Source organism: Sturnira hondurensis, unplaced genomic scaffold (assembly GCF_014824575.4).
Source record: "Sturnira hondurensis isolate 20B ecotype Veracruz unplaced genomic scaffold, ASM1482457v3 Scaffold0009733, whole genome shotgun sequence".
NCBI lineage: Eukaryota > Metazoa > Chordata > Mammalia > Chiroptera > Phyllostomidae > Sturnira > Sturnira hondurensis.
This window is the reverse complement of record NW_028082364.1, coordinates 5,889,309-5,909,725: the sequence shown is the minus strand read 5'-3', so window position 1 is coordinate 5,909,725 and position 20,417 is coordinate 5,889,309. Positions and strand designations below refer to the sequence as shown.

Below are 20,417 nucleotides of genomic sequence, written 5' to 3'. Positions count from 1 at the left end.
GCACTTACAAAAAAAAAGTCACCCACCCTAACTTAGCTCCCTGGTCTCCTTGGCAGAAATCCCTGGGACGCACCTTCCTAAATGACCTGTTCACAGATCTTCCCCTCAGGGTTTGCTTCTGGGGACCCTGACCTAAAACAGAGGGTAAAATGGATTCTAGCATCTTGGAGATTTCGAAACCTGACCCGGGACGTGGCCGGCCCTCCCGCCTCCCACACACATGCCTGCGGATCAGGTTTCTGCCGACCCAGCAAGTGGCTTGCAACAAGCTTGCAAGCGGCGGTAATCGCTTCCAGGATTTGCCATTACTCAAGTTATAATGTTTTCGTTGGATACACAGGCCTGTTCCCGCCAGCCAGTCCGCCGTCCCTCCCCGGCCTGGGACTCAGCACATGCTTCCCGTACAAACACCGGTGGTGGCTAAGAGAAGCACTGCGCCACCAAGGACACAGCCTTCTCCAAAATGCCCTCGTCACCCCTGTGGGATCAAGCTTGAAGGAGTGCTAATCTGAGTTCCATTGGCCAAGGCGGCTCCAGGCACTGGGGAGACCAGGAGGTCCTCCCTCAGCGCCCAGGCTTCTCTCCAGGACCACGGGTCACAGCTCTCGGTCTGTAACGGGAGCAGACCCGGATCCGCCACTCACCGAGGCTCACCCTCCCCTGGGCACCTGGGCCCCTCTGTCCTCCGAAGGTCCCACCTGTCCAGTGGACACAAGAATGCCACCTCTCAGGGTGATAGTGTAATTCGTGGATAATATTAAGTGGGGAACAAGCCTATGGAAAGGTGCTTCGAGGCATGATGCAAAGAAAAACGACAATGTGATTCCAGGTCGGGCTACCCCAACCCTCTCTCCTTGCATGGGAGCACCGCCTGGCACAGGTCCTTTAGAAGGACATGCGGGCGGTGCTGCTACAGCCAAATTCACGCAGACCCCGGAAAGTCCACTCCTTCCCAAGAGGAACAAGAGCAGGAAGCCACCCTAGGACAGACAGGTCAGAACATCGATACAAGGACCCAATGCCCTTCCCCAGCAGGTGGCGTGAGCAGTGGGTGGCGCGCCCTAGTGGTGGAACACGGCACAGCAGGGCAGAGGCACCAGCCAGGGCTCCAACAACACGAGTGGATTTCACAGGTTCTTTGCTGAGCGAAGAAGCCAGGTGTGAAAGTGTGTGTATGGGGCGATTCTATTTAGATCAAGTTCAAGAACAGACAACACTGTCTTCGTTGCGGCTGCTATAACAAAGCACCATAAACCGGGCGGCTTATAAGAAACAGATTTATTTTTCACAGCCCTGGTGGCTGGACATCCCGGACCAGGGTGCCAACACGGCCAAGTTCAGTAGACAATATCCAGGTTGCAGACACCTCTAGGCAGAATGAGCATATGACCCAGCAATACCCACTCCTACGCATACACACAAAGGATGAAAAACAGGCAAAAAAAAAAAACCCTGGTACACAGGTGTTCACAGCAGTACTGTTCACAACAACCACAAGGTAGAGACAAGCCCAGTGCCTGTCAAGTGATGAATGAGCAAGCAAAACGTGCTTCACTCGTGCACCGGAATAGCTTCCTTCACCAAAGGGAGGGCTGATGCATTGTAGAATATGGCTGAACTTGAAAATATTATGCTAAGTGAAAGAGGCCGAACACCAAGGACACATACTGTAGGCTTCCACTTATATGAAATGTCCAGCCCTGGCTGGTGTGGGTCAGTGGACTGAGCACCAGCCTGAGAATCAAAAGGTCGCTGGTTCAATTCCCGGTCAGGGCACATGCCTGGGTTGCCCCATTGGGGCAACCGATAGATGTTTCTCCCGCACATCGATGTTTCTCTTTCTCTCTTTCTCCCCCCCTTTCTCCTCTGTCTAAAAATAAATATATAAAATCATTTAAAGCAATAAAAAAAAGTCTAATTAGAAAATGGGCAAAGGAAATAAAGAGGCATCTCACTGAAAACACAGGGACAGAGGTGGCAAATTAACACATGAAAGTTAGGAACATCATTAGCCCCTGGAGAAACGCAAATTCAGGGGATACCACAGTGAGGTGTCGCCGCACACCTGTCAGCGTGGCTAAAGTAAACAAAAAACTGACAGCACCCAGCGCTGGTGAGGGTGGGGAGAAGCCGGGTCGCTCCCGCAACGCTGCTGGGAATCCGAAGTGGTGCTGCCACTGTGGAAAACCGACTGGCCGTTCCTTACAAAACCAAATGCACCCTTATCATACCACCCAGGATTTACACTCTTGGGCACTCGCCCAGAAATAAAAACTTACGCGCACACAAAAGCCTGTCCGGGGCTCATCACAGCGGCTTTATTCACCACGGCCACACACTGGAGACAGCCCAGTGCCCTTCTCCGGATCTCCTACACCCAACCGCGAATACTGCTGGGCAGGAAAAAACAGAACGCTGGTGCACATCATAACCTTTACGAATCTCAAGGGAATTGGTGGAGTAGGGGAGGGGGTCAGCCAGTCTCGAAAGATTACATGCAACGCTGACAGGTGTGGCTCAGGGGATGGGGCATCGTCCTGCAAAGCAAAAGGTCACTGGTTCGATTCCCGGTCAGGGCACCTGCCTGGGTTGCAGGTTGGGTCACTGGTCGGGCGTGTGCAAGAGGCAGCCCGTAGATGTTTGTCTCTCACATCCATGTTTCCCTCTCTTCCCCAACTCTAAAAATAAATAAACATCTTTTTAAAAATATTACAGCTATATGGTTTTGTTTATGTAACATTTTCCTTATTTTTAAAAGATGTTTATTTATTTTTTAGAGCGAGAGGAAGGGAGGGAGAAAGAGAAGGAGAGAAACATCAATGTGTGGTTGCCTCTCCCACGCCCCCTACTGGGGACCTGGCCCAAAACCCAGGCTTGTGCCCTGACTGGGAAGTGAACTGGTGACCCTTTGCATCGCAGGCTGGTACTGGGTCCACTGACCCACAGCAGCCAGGGCTACATAACATTCTTTAAGTGACAAATTATAGGGATGGAGAACAGTTTACAGTTTCCAAGAGTTAGGAGTTGGGGGAGGGATGCAGCAAGAGATGGATCGTCCCTCGTGTAGGCGGATCAGTTCTGTGTCCTGCCTGCTCTGCTACCCAGCTCCACACACTCAATAAACGTACATAAACCTACACACACACACACACACACACACACACACGGAATGACTGGTAAAGCCTGAAGGAGGTCCACAGATTGCACAAACGTCGATTTCCCAGTGATGATGTTTTATACGCAAATTATGCAAGACTCCCCCATTGGGGGAACCTGGATGTAGGGTATTCGGGACCTCCTTAGGCATTTATTTTTGAAACTTCTTATGACTCTAGAACTAGTTCAAAAGAACTGTTTTAAAAGTAGGTTATTTATTCCCACAAACCTCAAAGAGCCAGCACCTCCTGAACTCTAACCAGGGGGACAGAGGCCAGCTGTTACAGAACAGCCGTGGGGGGTCCCCCCACCCATGGCGCCGCCCTCCAGGCAAAAATCCGGAGGCAGAGGCTTGGCGGCAAAGGAAAAAAGCTTTTATTCAAAAGCCTCACAGTTTTGCAATAACAGCTTTCCGCTTGCATCAGTCGCTTAAGCCTATCACTCAAGGCTAAACTCCTAACACCTGGGCTCTCCTAGCATCCCCTGTTAGTTTCTAATTATCGTATTTCTGTACAAAAGCTACACAGCTTTGCAGGAATGGCAGGCAGCTGCCTCCCAACACACCCCCCCTAGAACGCCCAGAGAAGAACCCTGCCGGGCCCTAGGCCACACCCGGAGTTCCTTCCATCCAGAATCTTGTCCACGCAGCACGGTCATCCCAGCACCCTCAAGGAAGAGGCGAGCCCGAGAGAACCAGAGAGCCCTTCTTTTATTTTGTATTTTCTTGCCCACAATTCCATGTGCTCTGGAGGCCTTCAGCTCCCAGCCAATCCCGTCCTGGACCGCTTACGGTTGCCTTGGCGACCTCCTCCTACAGCCCCTCCCCACTCCCCAGTGATGGAGTCCGATCTCTGTATCCCAGCCACTAAGATGAAGGAAGCAGTCCGTGGCGCGGGGGAGTTCCCAATCTAGAGGAGAGAATATGATACATACATGACGAACCATGAAATGACCGATAAACCTGTTAAAGGTCCCCCACCAAAGCACTGTGGGAGAACAGAGAAGGAGGTTCATTCTGACCCTCAAGAACAAAGAAGGCTTCCTAGAGGAGGCGACATTTGAGTAGAAGAGGAGGAGAAAAGTAGAGATTTTCCCTGGCTGATATGGCCCAGTTGGTGGGGTGTTGTCCCACAAGCAGGAAGGTCACGGGTTCGAGCCTCAGTCAGGGGACATGCCTGGGTTGTGGGGTCAGTCTCCAGACAGGGTGTGTGCAAAAGGCAACCCAGCAATGTCCCTCTCTCCCGCTGATGTTTCTCTCCCTCTCTTCCCCACTCTCTAAAATCAATAAGTATGTCCTGGAGAGGGGGTTTTTAAAAAAAAAAAAGAGAAAAGACAGTGATGTGGACCCAAGGATGTGGGTCTCTGAGTGTCACGCTGAGTGTGTCTCAGGACAACGGAGTGTCACTGAGATATCTGAGCGGAGCTAATGTGGCGTTGTCTCAGGAGCATTGGAGATGAAATTGCCCCAATGGGAGAGGTTAAAGACCAGGAGGCCATTAGGAAGGCCGTTGCCGTAATTCAGATAAGCAACAATAAGGGGAAGCCGGGCGAAGGTGGGAAGCGCTCCAGGAAGTGGCGCTGGGCGCACCTTGGTGACTCATCGGAGGTTGGGGTCCAAAGGGAGGTAACACAGGATCGCTGTCTGGGGTGACCCGGCGAATGAAGGTGCCATGCACTCATCGGGGACTCAGGAGCAGTGTGAAGGGCAGGTGATGGGGGCGGCTGGGGTCAGGTGGGGCTGGAGGGGTTCTAGGGACATCCCGACAGAGAGGTCCTGCAGGTGGTGGGAAAGCTGAGTCAGAAACTTGGCAAGAGACCTGGCCAGGTAGCTCAATCGGCTAGAGCATCATCTCAATATGACAAGGTTGTGGGTTTGATCCCCAGTCAGGACACATACAAGAATCGACCAATGAATGCGTGAATAAGCAGAACAACAAATATTTCTCTCTCTCTCTCTCTCTCTTACCCCCTTCCTCTCTCTCCCAAATAATAATTAGAACAAACTTGGGAAGAAAATGCCAAGCACTGAATTACAGATAATTTATGTTTGGTTATTATTAGGATCCTTAACCAGCAGGTGTTACTTTTATGGTTACAAAAAATATGCTATTATTTAAGAACAAAGAAAGCAGGAGACAGGTGGGGGTTTGGGGAAGCAGAGAGTCCCAGATACAACAGAACCGATGTTAGAAACTGCAGGGCTAGAGTCCATTCAGCTCAGAGAATACAGTCACCCGGCATTTTCTTGTTGCCAGGCTCTGAGGCCACAGCAGCCAGCAGGACAGTGACTGTGACAGAAGCTGCCAAGAGAGAAGAGATGAACAGATGTCCCACTTTGCAAAACAAGCAAGAAAGGGCCAGTTCTAGAAGCTGCAGAACCTGATGTCCACCTGGACAAAGATCTAAAACCCAGTGAGCCCCGGGAGAAGGCGGCCAATGTGGATGGTCCTTGGGAGACCGTCTGCCCCAGAGGAGGCCCAGGGCCCTTCCCGGGAGCAGAAGACCAAGGCGTCAGCCCAGCATATAGCAGAGGTCCTCGTGATGTCCCCATGGGCATGACAGGCAAACACAGGCTGAGGGCCGTCGGGTGAGACGCTCTGAGGAGCAAATGCAAAGTGGCGATAAATGGGGTTGCCGCTGAGCCAGAGAAAGATCTGAGACCTTGCGGCTCTCCTCGGGCCCCGTCCCGTGTGTCATCTTTTTGAAGCCAAGGAAACAGATATTGGCTCAGGACAAAGGACAACGGAAGCAATCCAACGCCCCCAGAGACGGGACTGGCAGACCCACTGCAGCGGGAAGTCCCTCACTGTGCAGGTCGAGCAGCCGTAAGGTGACCGACCTCTGGTCATGGAGGCCAGTGTCCAGCCCTGAGTGACAGGGCGCAGCATTATCCTCTGAGGCCCCTTCCAGCTCTGGGACCCTTGGCGTCTGCAAGTGCCCTCCACACAGACCCACCGAGCAGCCCACCGTCTCGGCAAACTCTTCACCGTACAACCGAGCTCTGGCTGGTGTGGCTCAGTGGGTTGAGCACGGGCCTGTGGACCAAAAGGTTGCCAGTTTGATTCTCAGGGCACATGCCCGGGTTGCAGGCCGGGTCCCCAGTGGGGGGCGTGTGAGGGGCAACCGATCCCTGTTTCTCTCACACATTGATGTTTCTCTTCCTCTTTTTCTCCCTCCCTTCCCCTCTCTCTAAATATAAATAAATTATATATTTTTTAAAAAAAACAGTGAGCCAGAGAACATGCAACTACAAAGGGAGAGAGAGACCTGGGGAAAAGGACAGGCAGAAAATGCCTCTCTCAGATAAAACAAAAAACAAAAAACAAAACCACCACACACAGACCTGGACATGCCAGGCATGTGATGGGTGACAACCCCTCCCCCTGCCACCAGCCCCACTGTGTCTGTGTTGGTCAGTCTGCTCCGACTGCTGTGACCGAGGACCACAGCCGGGCGGCCGAAACAATTAACTTCATTTCCCGCCCCCCCCCCCCCGTGCTGGAGGCTGGAGGCTGGGTCTCCCCCTCCACATCCCCCCCCCCCAGCCTGTCTCCGCTGTGAGCGCTCTGCCTGGCTTGCAGAAGGCCACCCTCTCGCCCTGCCCTCCCACTCCAGCAAGCCACATTACAGGGGGCCTGTGGCTTCCCTGTTCAGAGAGCTCAGGCACAAACAGGAGAAGGACCCCCCACCCAGGCCGCCTGGGAAGGGCGTGCCAGGGCTCGCACCCAGGTTGGGGGGGGGGGGCTGGTGCCCCCAGGGAAGACGTCCCGGCCCAGTCTGCTTGTCCAGCTGAGGAATGTGGTCGGTGCCGTGCCTGAAATGCCTGCCGCCTCTGTGTTGAAGAGTTGAGAGGGAAAATTCCAAAACTTCAGCTAGCAATTTCCAACATTAGTTTTTTTAATATATGTTATTGATTACGCTATTACAGGTGTCCTATTTCCGCCCCCCCCACCCGCATTCCCCCTGTGGTTCATGTCCATAGGTCGTACATATAAGTTCTTTGGCTTCTCCGTTTCCTATACTATTCTTAACCTCCCCCTGTCTATTTCGTACCTACCATTTATGCTTCTTATTCCCTGCACCTTTCCCCCCTCTCTTCCCCCTTCTCCCTCCCTGCTGCTAACCCTCCTTGTGATCTCCATTTCTGTGATTATGTCTCGTTCTAGTTGTTTGCTTAGTTTGTTTTTGTTTTAGGTGTGGTTGTTAATAACTGAGCTTGTTGTCACTTTACTGTTTATATTTTTGATCTTCTTTTTCTTAGATAAGCCCCTTTAGCATTTCATATAATAAGGGCTTAGTGATGATGAACTCCTTTAACTTGACCTTATCTGGGAAGCACTTTATCTGTCCTTCCATTCTAAATGAAAGTTTTGCTGGATAAAGCGATCTTGGATGTAGGTCGTTGCCTTTCATGACTTGGAATACTTCTTTCCAGCCCCTTCTTGCCTGTAAATTCTCTTTTGAGAAATCAGCTGACAGTCTGATGGGAACTCCTTTGTAGGTAACTGTCTCCTTTTTTCTTGCTGCTTTTAAGATTCCCTCCTTTTCTTTCATCTTGGGTAATGTAATTGTGATGTGCTTCCTTGAGTCTAAATTCTTTGAGACTCTGAATTTCCTGGACTTCCTGGAAGTCTATCTCCTTTGCCAGATTGGGGAAGTTCTCCTTTACTATTTATCCAAATAAGTTTTCAGTTTCTTACTCTTCCTCTTCTCCTTCTGGTACCCCTATAATTCAGACGCTGGAAAGTTTAAAGATATCCTGGAGGTTCCTAAGCCTATCCTCATTGTTTTGACTTCTTGTTTCTTCATTCTGTTCTGGTCCACACCACTGATTTGAGTCCCACTTTCCTTCCCATCACTGTGGGTTCTCTGTACATTTTCTTTTATTTCACTTAGCATAGCCTTCATTTTTTCATCTAATTAGCCACCAAATTCAACCAATTCTGCAAGCATCCTGATTACCAGTGTTTTGAACTGTGCATCTGATAGGTTGGCTATCTCTTCATCACTTAGTTGTATTTTTTCTGTAGCTTTGATCTGTTCTTTCATTTGGGCCAATTTTTTCCGCTGCACACCTGCTATGTAGTAAGGGGTGGAGCCTTAGGTGTTTGGCAGGGTGGGTCAACCCAGTTGCTGGGTTGTGATGCTGTATGTGGGGGAGGGCTCCGAGAGGGAACAGTGCAGCTTGCTCCTCTCTCTGCCAGATTTCAGTTACTTCCCCCGCTTCCCACAAGCAAATTGGGCCCCTCTGGTGCTGATTCCTCGGTGGGTGGGGCTTGTGTGCATTCTAGGACCCTGTGTGTCCCTCCAATGAACTCTCCTGTGAGGCTGGGAGTTTATCCCGCTGCCTCAACCCGCACAGGTTTTTTCAGTCAGAGGTTCAAGGCTTTATTTTACTGCACTGGATCCCCGGGTTGTGGGGTCTGTCTCACTCCCCAGTTGTTCCTCCTGGTTTATCCACACGTGAATGTGGGACCGCCCAGTCTGCAATCCGCAACCTCCCCGGGCCCACCAGCTGCCACCTCGCCATGAGTCCTCTCCACCCACCAATGCATCTCTGCCCCTCCTACTGGTCTGGGTGAGTGTTTCTTCTTTAACTCCTTGCATGTCGGACTTCCATACAGTTCGATTTTCTGTCAGTTTTGGTTATTTTTTGTTTTTATATTTGGTTGTCCTTCTTTTGGTTGTGCAAAGAGGCACAGTGTGTCTACCTACGCCTCCATCTTGACCGGAAGTCCACAACATTAGTTTTATGCCAAACCTGCCTCTCCGATGGAGTAGGATGCAAAACGTAAGAGCACATTTAAGGTAATGGCTGGATTTCGGTCTGATGGGCTCTGGAAGCCTCCCTTCCTCCTCTTGCCCCTTTGGGTACAGAGGTGGGCAAGTTGGGGCGGTCTGGCTCCTACCCCACCCCATTAGACCACCCCCTTTTACCCAGCACCCCAGCCTCTGTCCTCCGAACTTTCACAGTGTCCCCTCCCCTCTGGCTCTCATTTGCCATCTTGCAAACCACACTGCACCGTTCTCTTTCTTTTTGTGGGCAGCGTCTGGTCTTTCCAATAAAGTCAGCGGCCCTTTGCCGTCCAGGGCCTGACCCAGAGCCACACCCTGTTCACGAAACACACCCAGAGGCCTCTGGCTGAGCACCCTGAGGGCAGGCTTTTCCCCGTAGTGTGGGGCCATCCCTGTGGAAAAGCTTGGGTCACTTTCTGAGGGACACAATGTCCCTCAAGCTCTAGCTTTGATTGGCTAAGTCTAGTTTGTCACGAGGCAGAAAGGGAAATGGGAAGGAAGTCTGTCATTCACACAGACGTGCATAAATAACTCTGTTGTTTAATAACATCTTTTTTAAAAAAGATTTTATTTATTTATCTTTAGAGGGGAAGGGAAGGAGAGAAGGAGAGAAATATCAGTGTGTGGTTACTTCCTGTGCGTCCCCTGCTGGGAACTGGCCTGCAACCCAGGCATGTGCCCTGACTGGGAATCGAACCACGATCATGTGGTTCGCAGGCCGGAGCTCAATCCACTGAGCTACACCAGCCAGGGCTGTTGCTTAATAACATCTTAAAGTTACCCAGCGTGCCCCCTGCCCAACCCGCTCTGCCCAGCTACTTGTTCACCCCTTAGCGCCACCTCCCGGAGAAGGGCAACACCCCTTCTGAGATCTGTCCTGAACACCAGGAAGCTCTCCCAGGTAGCATGTACTCCTGGTTCACACGTATTTGGGTGAATCGCCATTTCTTTTCTTTGCAGTGGGTCTGTGTCCGCAGGACTTCACAGGCAATTAATAAATGCTGAGTAGAGGACTAAATGAATACTCTCCTGATAATGTGACCCCCACAACCTGTCCATTTGATTGTCCCGTCAGATGGTAACTCAGGGAGGGTGGCTGTGCTGGCCCACACTCTTGATTCACCCCGGAAACCAGAGCTCATGGTAGGAGTGTGGGGAGACGCCCAGGCCAACCCTGATGATTCCAGGACAGAGAAGTCTGGGAGAGGCTGGTCTCCGGCGCCTCCTGNCTAAATGAATACTCTCCTGATAATGTGACCCCCACAACCTGTCCATTTGATTGTCCCGTCAGATGGTAACTCAGGGAGGGTGGCTGGGCTGGCCCACACTCTTGATTCACCCCGGAAACCAGAGCTCATGGTAGGAGTGTGGGGAGACGCCCAGGCCAACCCTGATGATTCCAGGACAGAGAAGTCTGGGAGAGGCTGGTCTCCGGCGCCTCCTGGTTCAATTCCCATCCTGCACTGCCATCTGCAGGACACGGGGCCCTGTGGATCCGAGTCCAGGAGAACTTGGTTGGAAAACACAGCACCACCCTGTTATCAGGGCATTTGATCCGAATAAGGTCAGAGCATTTGAGAAAGTCGCTCTCCAATGCCTTCCCTTGGTTTGCAGGGGCGACACCCACCGCTCACCTCCTAAGCTAGGAGCTGACAGGACCACAGGGCCAAGGCAGCGCTTACCCCGGGGGTAAGTGGCTGGCAAGCACCCAGGAGGCCCAGGTGGGGTCTGGGAGTCTGCATTTCTAGTAAATCCCAGATGCCGAGGCTGCTGGCCCAATGCTACGCAGGTCCACCTTTGATATTCTCAATGTAGTCCAGCAGCATCAGCCCAAGCATCTCCTGGAAGAGACTTGCTATTCACGATGCTCATTCATAACTGGGGAGCTGGTTAAAAATAGTCTTGGGCCCCACCCGGGACCTCCTGCATCAGAATCTGTGTTTGAACCAGTTCCCCGGTGACAATGCACAGATGCAGTAAAGGATGGTCCTCCGGCCCGTCCACACGTCGAAACTACCTGCGGGGCTTTTTTAACTTGCTACCGTGGGGGTCTCTAGGGACCCCGATTTCATCTGTATTGGGCATGACCTGCAGATCAGCAAGTTTTAAACACCCGAGGTGATCCAACCATAAAAGCTTGAGAGTTTGCTTTATGTTAGAATACTTATCAATGTTAAGTTTTACTTGAATTTTTAACAATAGCTATTAAATTTTTCTTTCTCCAGGGAAGCTATACACACAGCCAATGAGCCCATGAAGAGATGCTCAGAGTCATTAGTCATCAGGGAAATGCAAATCAAAACCGCAATCAGCCACCACCTCCCGCCCACTCAGATGGATACAATTTTAGAAACGGAAAATAACAAGGGGGAGTGAGAATGTATGGAAATGGCAACGCTCCCACATTGCTACAATGAGAGAACTGCCTCCAAGTCAGGGACCCTGGAATCACACATCGGTCCCTAAAGGACCATATAGTTTCTGCCCGCTTCTCTCGGGAGCCTTGCCAGCCAGAAAGTCCAACCCCCAGGCTGAAGAAGCCACAGGTGGGCACTCCCAAAAACTGTGTTGCTGAGCCCTGAACGAACCTCCGACCCGTAGAACTACAAGCCACACTGGACTGTTTTACACTAGTAAGTTTGAGAGTAACTTGCTCCACAGCCTATGGGAGTGCCCATCTCTCTGCCCTCATTTCTTAAACTGCTCCTTTACTCACATGTCCCTGCCACCTGGTCTTTCTTTCTGTTCCTCAGACACACTCAAGTGGCTCCGACCTCAGGCCTTTGTGCACCGGTCACCTCTCTGTCCCGGCAAATTCCCTCCCCCCTCCGCCCAAGCTCCCACGGTGGTCTCCTTATAGTGTAGGTGTCAGCTCAGTGGCCACCCCCTCGGTGAGTTCTTCAGGATCACCGGGTCTAGAAGAGATCCTGGTCCCCGTCACTGTGTTTTTACGGCACCGCACCACCTGGCACTGGCTGTTCTGTTCACAGATTCTGTCTCAGTCAGAATTTAAAGTGCGTGAGAGGAGAGTCCTTCCCTGTTTGGCCACCTGTGTATCCCCTGCTCCCCGTACAAGCCTCGCGGGAAGTAAGCTGGATACACATTTACTAAACACCCAAAAAGGAAGCAGCAGGAGCAGAGGAGAGGGAACAGCATTTCTGTCGGAGGCACCGGGAGGAGGGTCCGAGAGGCCTGAGTGCTCTAGGTCCGAAAGGCAGCTCATGGGGGTGGAGGGGCTCAAGGTGAGACGGACAGGGCCAAGGGAGGCTGGGGCCCTTTAGAATATGGGAAGGAGACTGCAGGGGGGCTCATGTAAGTGGAGGCAGACAACGCTTTTCCTTCCGTGTGGATTATTGCACTTGCACAAGGTTTTCCAGGCCCACGCGTGACGCAGCACGCGGCGGACTGTGATAAAACACACACCGCACAAAATGAACTCTGCTACGGTGTCAGGTGGAAGGGACCCACTGTGTGTAAGCGCCACATTCTGCCCACCCATCATGAGCACGGTGGGCTCGTGTGTTTAAAGGGCCTCTCGTGGACAGGGGTGGAGGGCCACCGTGGGCCCAAGACAGCGGCTCAGTACTTGATCTTCAGGATCGCAACCTCCGTCCAACTTCACCAGCGTGGATCCCAGCCTGCCAGGGTCGCCCTTCCACTGGGGAGCACAAGCCGGGGCGTAGGCAAGCCTGCCAGCAGCCACCGCCCGAGTCCCGCTCTTCTGGCCCACCCTTCCTCTCCCTTCCCTTCCCTTCCCTTCCCGGCCGCACTGCTTGCCCCGGCAGCAAGCGCGCAATCGCGCAGGCGCCAGAGGAGCCGCACGGCAGAGCACAGGGCGCATGCGCGGCAGGAGTCTGTTGTAAAAGGTTCCGTTCCCTGCGGGTGTTAATCCGCTATCCAGGGTTTTGGCCCCACCAGGGGTTCTGTTTATAAACACACCGTGAGGTCGCCGGTGAGGAGTAATCCTAAAGGTAGTAGGGTCGGAGGTCGGGGGTCATCGGGGGCCCTGGCCGGGAACCCTGCCCCTCCATTTTCGCCGGCTGCTGATTGTGCGGCGTGGCGGACCCAGATGTCCTACCGCAGTCCGGGTCTGCCGGGGCGCCACGTGGTATGCACGTGGTCCGGCCCAGCGCGGCGGCCTCCCCTCCCCCACAGTGTTAGCAGCCGCAGCGCCCCCAGACGGCGCCGGGAGCGCCCCACCGCACGTCGCGCCTGCGCATGAAGCGTCACGATGCGTCTTCCGGTCTGAACGGGATGCGGGCGTGGGTCGATCGCGTCCTCGTGACTGCTGTGCGTCAGCGCTTCCGGTCTGAACGGGATGCGGGCGTGGGTCGATCGCGTCCTCGTGACTGCTGTGCGTCAGCGGGATCCGGGGTCCTAACGGGGTGGGGCGACCCGCCAAGGTTACAGGAGGGGGCTGCCGAGGCTGTAGGAACCTCGGGGAAGGGGCCTCCAGCAGCCCACATGGGTCCCAGCGCCAGACGCGCACGCACCGTGGGCGGGATTGTGATGCACGGCGAGTGAATCCGCACTCACCGGTTGGGCAGGGGATGCAGGCTGCCTCCCGGCCTGAGTCCAAGTTCCTGTTCTCAGAAAAGAGCTCGGCCCGCATTTGCTATGTGAAGGGATGGCGAGCGGGGCGGGGCGCAGGGGGATTGTTGTATATGAGGAGTGTGGTTTCAGGTTTTTTATTCTACCACCTAATCTAGATATATGGGATTCTGCAGGAAAACACTGCTGGGCCCACAAGCGCTGGAGACAAGGGCTGTTATTATTATGGCTGTTGCCTTTCCCCCCACCTCCTACTTTATACCATTAGCGTCTAAAAAGATCCGAAGGGGCTTAAAGACATTAAAAACCGAACAGACTTTTCACCCTGACCTTTTCTGCCGTTTTCTCGGAAAGGCTCACAGTTGCGCTGCCACTGCGATTGCTCTGCAGAAAAGTAGTCCTCGGAAGTTTACACACTTCAGCGACATTTGGGGTCCCACCTAGCTAACTGGAACTCTTAAAGTAGTTAAATTATAAAGGAAATCCAGGAAGTACTTATCCTAAGCATCGGGCTGATGGTCCGTGTGTGACAGCTGGCGCGGGAGGAGTGCATTTGTACATACACACATTTATTACAAACTTGACTGACAAAAGCATGTGCAGCCACTCTGCAAAAAATGATAGAACATACTCTACCCACAGCCAGCCCGTGGTTGAAATTGAACTGCAATCTGTCCAATTGAGTTGCCTCCCAACCCACTGTTTCCCAGTCGATTTACTGTCATTAAATGTAGTATGTGGTATGAACATTGGGTGATACTTACTTGGTGAATAAAACCATTGAGACCAGAGAGACGTAAGTCTTTGATCACTGATGATGGTGGTGTGAACTAACGTGGGCCGCCTGGCTGTTGATCTCCTTCCCGGTTTAACTCCTCTGTGCCTGTCACCTTCCTCTCACTTCCCAAGCCTGCCCTAGCATCTGCCGTGCTCCCGGGAGCCCTGCTCGGCCTGCCGAAAGTCAGCCAAGGGTGACAGGGAACCGAGTGTCTTGTCCCTGTTCACAGACCTGCATTCGTCTCCCCCTCGCGGAGGCCGGGAGGCCCAGCCGCTTTGGCGCCTGCACAGAGCAGCCCTCCCTGCGTCTGAGCCTGGGAAGTGTACACTCCACCGGCCCTGCCCCCGCCGCCTTTGCTCTTATCTTTGGGATTTCACAAAAGAACACAAGGGTCTCTGGGCCGCAGTCCCAACCCGAGTGCTTTGCAGGCCCAGCAGCCCCCAGAAGAATCTTCCCAGACCCGCTCGGGTCAGGAGGTTGGCCTGGCGAAGACGAAGCGGGGCAGGCAAGAGGGCCGGGTTCCCAGCCAGCAGCCCATCACCCTTTAGAGCTGCTTTCTGCGGAACAAAGGCCCGGCTGCCCCCGGCAGCTCATGCTGCTGTTCTATTGAAGCCTCGAGGTAGGTCCCTATTAATCACTCCCTCTGGTGCCGCAGAGGCCAGAAAGGGAGCCAAACAAAACCTCTTTTCGAAGCAGGAAGAGGGTCCCAGAGGCCTGAGCAGACAGATCCCAACCCCTCTCACCAGCAGAACACTAACAAGACGCTGGGCCTCCCAGAGGCATGCACAAGAATAGCCGCCTGGCCGCCTGGGGGGTCTGGGACGTGACCGGCTCTTCTGCGAGCTCCAAGGCCCCGGGCAGGAGGCACAGTGCTGAGCGGGGGCTCTCCTACGTGCAGCCCTAACTTGTTTTATTTTAGAAACCAAAGACTCAGTCACACGGATTTTGTTAAGGAGGTGGCGTTCTAGGAGGGTGGGAGAGCAAACAAAAAGCCTATTTCTCTTCCTCCTCAGACACTGTGAATCTCACCCGCTTTGTCTCTTTATCCCCGATGTTGCTGCTGTGCGTTAACCAGCAAGGGTGCTGCGTTTTTCACTCATCCATACATAGGAAGTTTGCCATCCCTTTGTAAACACAAGTCGAAGGCCGAAACACCAAGCCATCATTTCCCAGGCGAACCCCTGTCCCCCCGAGGACCAGGTCTATTACAGAGGGTCTGTTTGGGTTGTTTCATTACCGAGAGAAATAGCCTCTTTTAGCAGATGCAGTGGCTCCTTCAGGCACCCGGAGCAGCAGCCCTAGGCTGTGACGCCTCTGGATGGAAGCTCATTCTTCTTCATTAAAATTTCATTTTTAAAACACTGGGAAAGCAAAAAGCAGGCTCAGGAGCATTTGTGTGCCTTCCATCCACGTTGGAGAGCACAGGCCCATCTGAAACTAGGGCAGAGCACTGGCTGGGAGTTCAGGGGACAGCACTGTCCTTGGCCAGCGGCAGGGGGCGGGGGTGTCCTCAAGGTGCAGGCGTCACCGCACGGGATACAGTGCCAGTCTGGCGACTCCGAGACAGGGACGGTGCAGACCGAAGGGAGGATGGGGGCGGGGTCAGTGAGCAGCAGCAGCTCAGATGCTCAGGACGGTGCTTCATCCCCTGAGGGCAGACCCGAGGGGCGAACTTCACGACTTGATTTGTGGTGGGCAAAGCCGGCTCATCCCTTAAGGCACAGGTGGCAAACACAAGGCCCAGAGCAGAATCCGGCCGGCCCTCCACCTTGTTTTATCCACCCGGCACCTTCTTTCTACCAGCACCAGTGCCGAGCTCTCGCTTAACCATTAAGGAGTAGTGACACTTACACAGTCCTAAAGTGACATTCGGTGCCTTTGGCGGCAAACACGAGGCTGAGGTGGCCCCAGTGACAATGAGTCTGACGCCCCTGCCTTCAGGCGAACAGAACTCAGTGACTGGAACTCACAGGCGGAGAGACTAGCCGGGCAGCCCGGTAATCAGCAGTGATGGGGGCGGGTGGGGGGAGCGGTTAAATATTCTGGAGCTTTGCCATTGTGAAATTTTTAAAAATTAAATAAAGTGACACTCTCACCCAAGAGAGGACCAGTGAAGGCAGGCAATTGAAGGTAGGGCTGCAGGCCTGCTCCCGGTCATCCCAGGAAGTGCCGGGCCCTCACCAGCACGTCTCGACAAGAACCACTAATAACGGCAAAGGTTTGTCTCTTCCTCCGTGTTTGGCAGCACAGAGTAATGCCCAGGGTCCCACCAAGAAAAAAAAAAAATCAGAGACATTCCTTCCACCCCAGCCTCACTCAACATGGGCTTTCATTTTCCCCAACTGAAGACGAGGTAAGAAGGATGCTGAACCCCTGAGCTAGCCTCAGAACTCAGCAGATGGGGCCTGGAAGGAAGATGGGTGCTCGCGCCGCCCCGCCTCCCTGTGAGGCCTCCCAGACGCACAGGACGGCGCTTGGTAGAGAGGAATTGAGCGGCACCTGTGCCCTACGGCTATTGAAAATGATCCCACGAAAAGGACTTTTAATGACACAGGGCCTTGCAGCACCAAGTGAAGTGGGAAGAGCCAGGTGTGAGGCAGCGTGTGTGTGACTGAAGGGAAGGCACCAAACAAAAGTCATCAGTGGGGACAGAGCATCTGTAACTCAGTTAAAATACATACAGTTTTCCCTGACTTTCCGCAATGAACATATGTTGCATCTCATCAAAGGCATGATTTTTTAGAATAGCAGAACGGCTATGGTCTAATATGCTCTTTCTCCCACGTGGCCTTTTGTGGTGTCACTTCATGGTCCAAGTCCCTCCCATACAGGCAAGCCCCTGGCTGGATAACGCCCATGTTCAAGGGCCCATGGTCAAGGATGGCCTGGCTCTGGTGGGCGCTCTGCTCCTCAGGAAGGCTGGGTAGCAGGGCATTCGGTGTGAACTGACTTCAGACCAGGCAGGAAACGAGACTACCCCACCTTCCCAGTGATCGCCCCTCCGCCCTATGGGATGTGGCCACTGCCACCAGCTTCCCAACACGGCACATGTAATAAATGCACTAGAAAGGAAACCGCCTTCAGGATTCCCAGTTCCTAGGTCTGGCTTCCACATCCAAGCATGAGAATCTCCTTCTGCCTGCGCCTTGCGCACCGCTGGGCTCCGGGACTCTTTGCCCTGGCGTAGCAGGTGGGTTTTGACTGTCCAGAATTCTGCCCACCCTGCCTGTCCTTCACATTTCTCTGCCAAGGGAACCAGGTTTTGTCCAGGTACCCAGTCTCCATGAGCACCAGAGCGGTGGGCCCAGCTCAGATCATCAGGNTGAACTGACTTCAGACGAGGCAGGAAACGAGACTACCCCACCTTCCCAGCGATCGCCCCTCCGCCCTATGGGATGTGGCCACTGCCACCAGCTTCCCAACACGGCACATGTAATAAATGCACTAGAAAGGAAACCGCCTTCAGGATTCCCAGTTCCTAGGTCTGGCTTCCACATCCAAGCATAAGAATCTCCTTCTGCCTGCGCCTTGCGCACCGCTGGGCTCCGGGACTCTTTGCCCTGGCGTAGCAGGTGGGTTTTGACTGTCCAGAATTCTGCCCACCCTGCCTGTCCTTCACATTTCTCTGCCAAGGGAACCAGGTTTTGTCCAGGTACCCAGTCTCCATGAGCACCAGAGCGGTGGGCCCAGCTCAGATCATCAGGATTGGGCCAGGAGGCTTGGTGGTCTCCACCCCCCTGGGTGGGACAAGAGCATGTGTGTGATTCTGGCCAATGAGACAGGAGGGGAAGTGGGCTGGGGGAGGGGAAGAGATCGTAAGAAAAGGGTCTTTGTTCCCAAAAAGAGACACATGAAGCAAAAATGGTCTCCGTGTCTGGTTTGTGAAGATGGGGTGGGGGGAGGACCGGGGCTCCCTGCAGCCACGTGGAAATCACCTAAGCCAACCCATCAAGGACAGGGAAGCCAAATCCTGGGCAGCAACTGAGTCCCTGGTGGCACCACTGGGTTCTGGGGCTGCCCTTCCCCCTGGTTCCCGTCTGTGAGGCTGTAAATCCCGTCAGTTGTCGGCGCCACGCAGAGCTGGGTTTCCTGTCCTTCGCTATCACAGCCTCCTCACTGAGCCGGCGCTGAACTTTGCATATCCCGTGACTCATAAACCTCCTTCCAGAGCATAACCTGCAGCAGCGGCTGCGGAACTGCCCTGCCTCAGAGTCTCCGGGACGGCTGCCGGGCCCCACCCCAGGGCGTGAGCCCGGAGGTTCGGGCGGGACCCGGTCCTGGGTCCTGCCTCTCTAACGTGTTCCCAGGTTGTGTGGGTGGCCTGGGGAGCACACTTTGAGAACCACCTGGAGAAATGTACGTGCCCCAGGAATGTACCTGTGCGGGAGACGTTCCTAGGGCAGAGCTGAACGTGTCCCTCAGCCTTGGACGGAGTGCAGTGTGGCGCATTCGAGTCACAAAGCACCCGCGCCGTAAGCGCTGGAGATGAAGAAGCACCGCCCCCTGCAACGTAGGCTCGCCTCTCCCGAACACTTTGGAGTGTAAAAAAGCCAGACACGCCCTGGCCGCTGTGGCTCAGTTGGTTAGAACGTCTTCCTGTAAACTGGAAGGTGGCTGGCTGGTTTGATCCCCAGTCAGGGCACATGCCTGGGCTGAGGGTTCGGTCCCAGGTTGGGGCGTGTGTGAGAAGCAACCGATCGATGTTTCTCACTCGAATCCACATTTCTCTCTCGCTCTCTCTGTCCCACCCCACCCCCCTTCCCCTCTCTCTTTAAAAGTCAATAAGCATATCCTTGGGTTAGGATAAAAACAAAAAAGTAAAAGTAATACTAACTACTAAACATAAGCATGTAATTGTCCTCTTGAAAAAAAAAAGCTCGATACCATAGGCCATATACAGTGTAATTCCAACCACAGAAACTTGAAAAGCAGGTAAAACCGAACCGTATTATTCAGGGCTGCACGTGGATGTGGTAGAAGTGAGGAAAAGCAAGGAAACAGCACGAACACGGGCTCAGTGGTCCCCTCCAGGGGAGAAGGAGAATGACCTGAGCTGGGGAAGGTGCTTCTCAGGGAGTCCAGGCCCCCGAGCTCCTGACCACCCTGTACCACCCTGTACCACCCTGTACCACCCTGTATGTAGACCTGCTCCGTGGGGTCGGGCTGCGACTTGGGACCTGCCAGTAGGTGGCGCTAGACCAAGCACGCGGGGTGGGCAAGGAAGGAAGGGCTGGCCGGGTTCCCTCCTCCCTCCGGGTCCCCACCTGTGGTGCGTTTCCTGCGCCGTCGCGGCCCAGCCTCTTCACCCCTGCGCCACCTGTGCCTCCCGTGGCAGCAGCTGCATGTCTGACAGCTACTTTCCCGACTCAGAAACAAGTCTCCCTCCAGCTCCCGCCTCATAGACGGGGCTTTCAGCCCTGCTGATTTCCAAAGTTGCTGAAAGTTCCAGCCTCCTCCCTGTGTCCCCGCCTCAGCCCCAGGGTCCGTCCCCACGTCGTTTAGTTGCTGCCCCTTACCGTTCCCTTTCACCCTTCGGCGCCGCGTTCACGGTTCTTTTCGTTAAAGTAAGCTGGTGGCTCTCGTCTTCCTGCTGGTCTCCCGGGCACTCCAGTGTGCAGCCCACAGCCCCCGCCCCCCACCCTGGCCAGCTGCGTCTGCCCCCTCCAGAGAGCCCTCTCCTGTCTCGTGCCCACGTGCCCACGTGTCCCGGTTTGTGTGGGACCAGAGAGTCTACCGGGATGCAGGGCTTTCCTGACTAAGACGGAAAGCGAGTCTAGGCCGGCTTGGACGGGTCAGTCATCCTAAGCCCTGTGACCTCCGCTGACACTCATGAACCCTGGCTGTGTATCGTGTGGCCACCCCTGGCTTCCAGGATGGCCGAGAAATACCATATGTAGGAAATGTCATTTTTAGACTCAGTGTCTTCCCAGGAAGAATCCACGCTCTGTGACCAAGGGGGAGGGGCAGAGTGGACAGAGGGGAGGCCGCTGGGGGCTCGGCTCCTTTCACTCCAGGCTGGACCCAACGATATTGTCTGAGATCACAGGACCGTCACCAGGGTGGCAGTCAGAGCCAGGCCTGCTGGTCGCCTCTTGCAGGACACCTGCCTGTTTCCCCCCGGTGAGCAACAACTTGT

The 20,417-nt window shown here is 54.0% G+C and overlaps 1 long non-coding RNA gene across 1 annotated transcript in view; it reads right to left on the bottom strand.

Moving 5' to 3' along the window:
* LOC118995028 (uncharacterized) overlaps positions 1-10,841 on the bottom strand; it is a 33,738-nt gene extending 22,897 nt beyond the window's left edge. Inside the window, exons 1-2 of the long non-coding RNA XR_005068186.1 lie at positions 10,635-10,841; positions 2,280-2,390 (exon numbers count right to left, since the gene is read on the bottom strand). This is a non-coding gene — a long non-coding RNA (uncharacterized LOC118995028). The remainder of the gene's footprint in view (positions 1-2,279; positions 2,391-10,634) is intronic.
* Between the last annotated feature and the right edge of the window lie 9,576 nt (positions 10,842-20,417).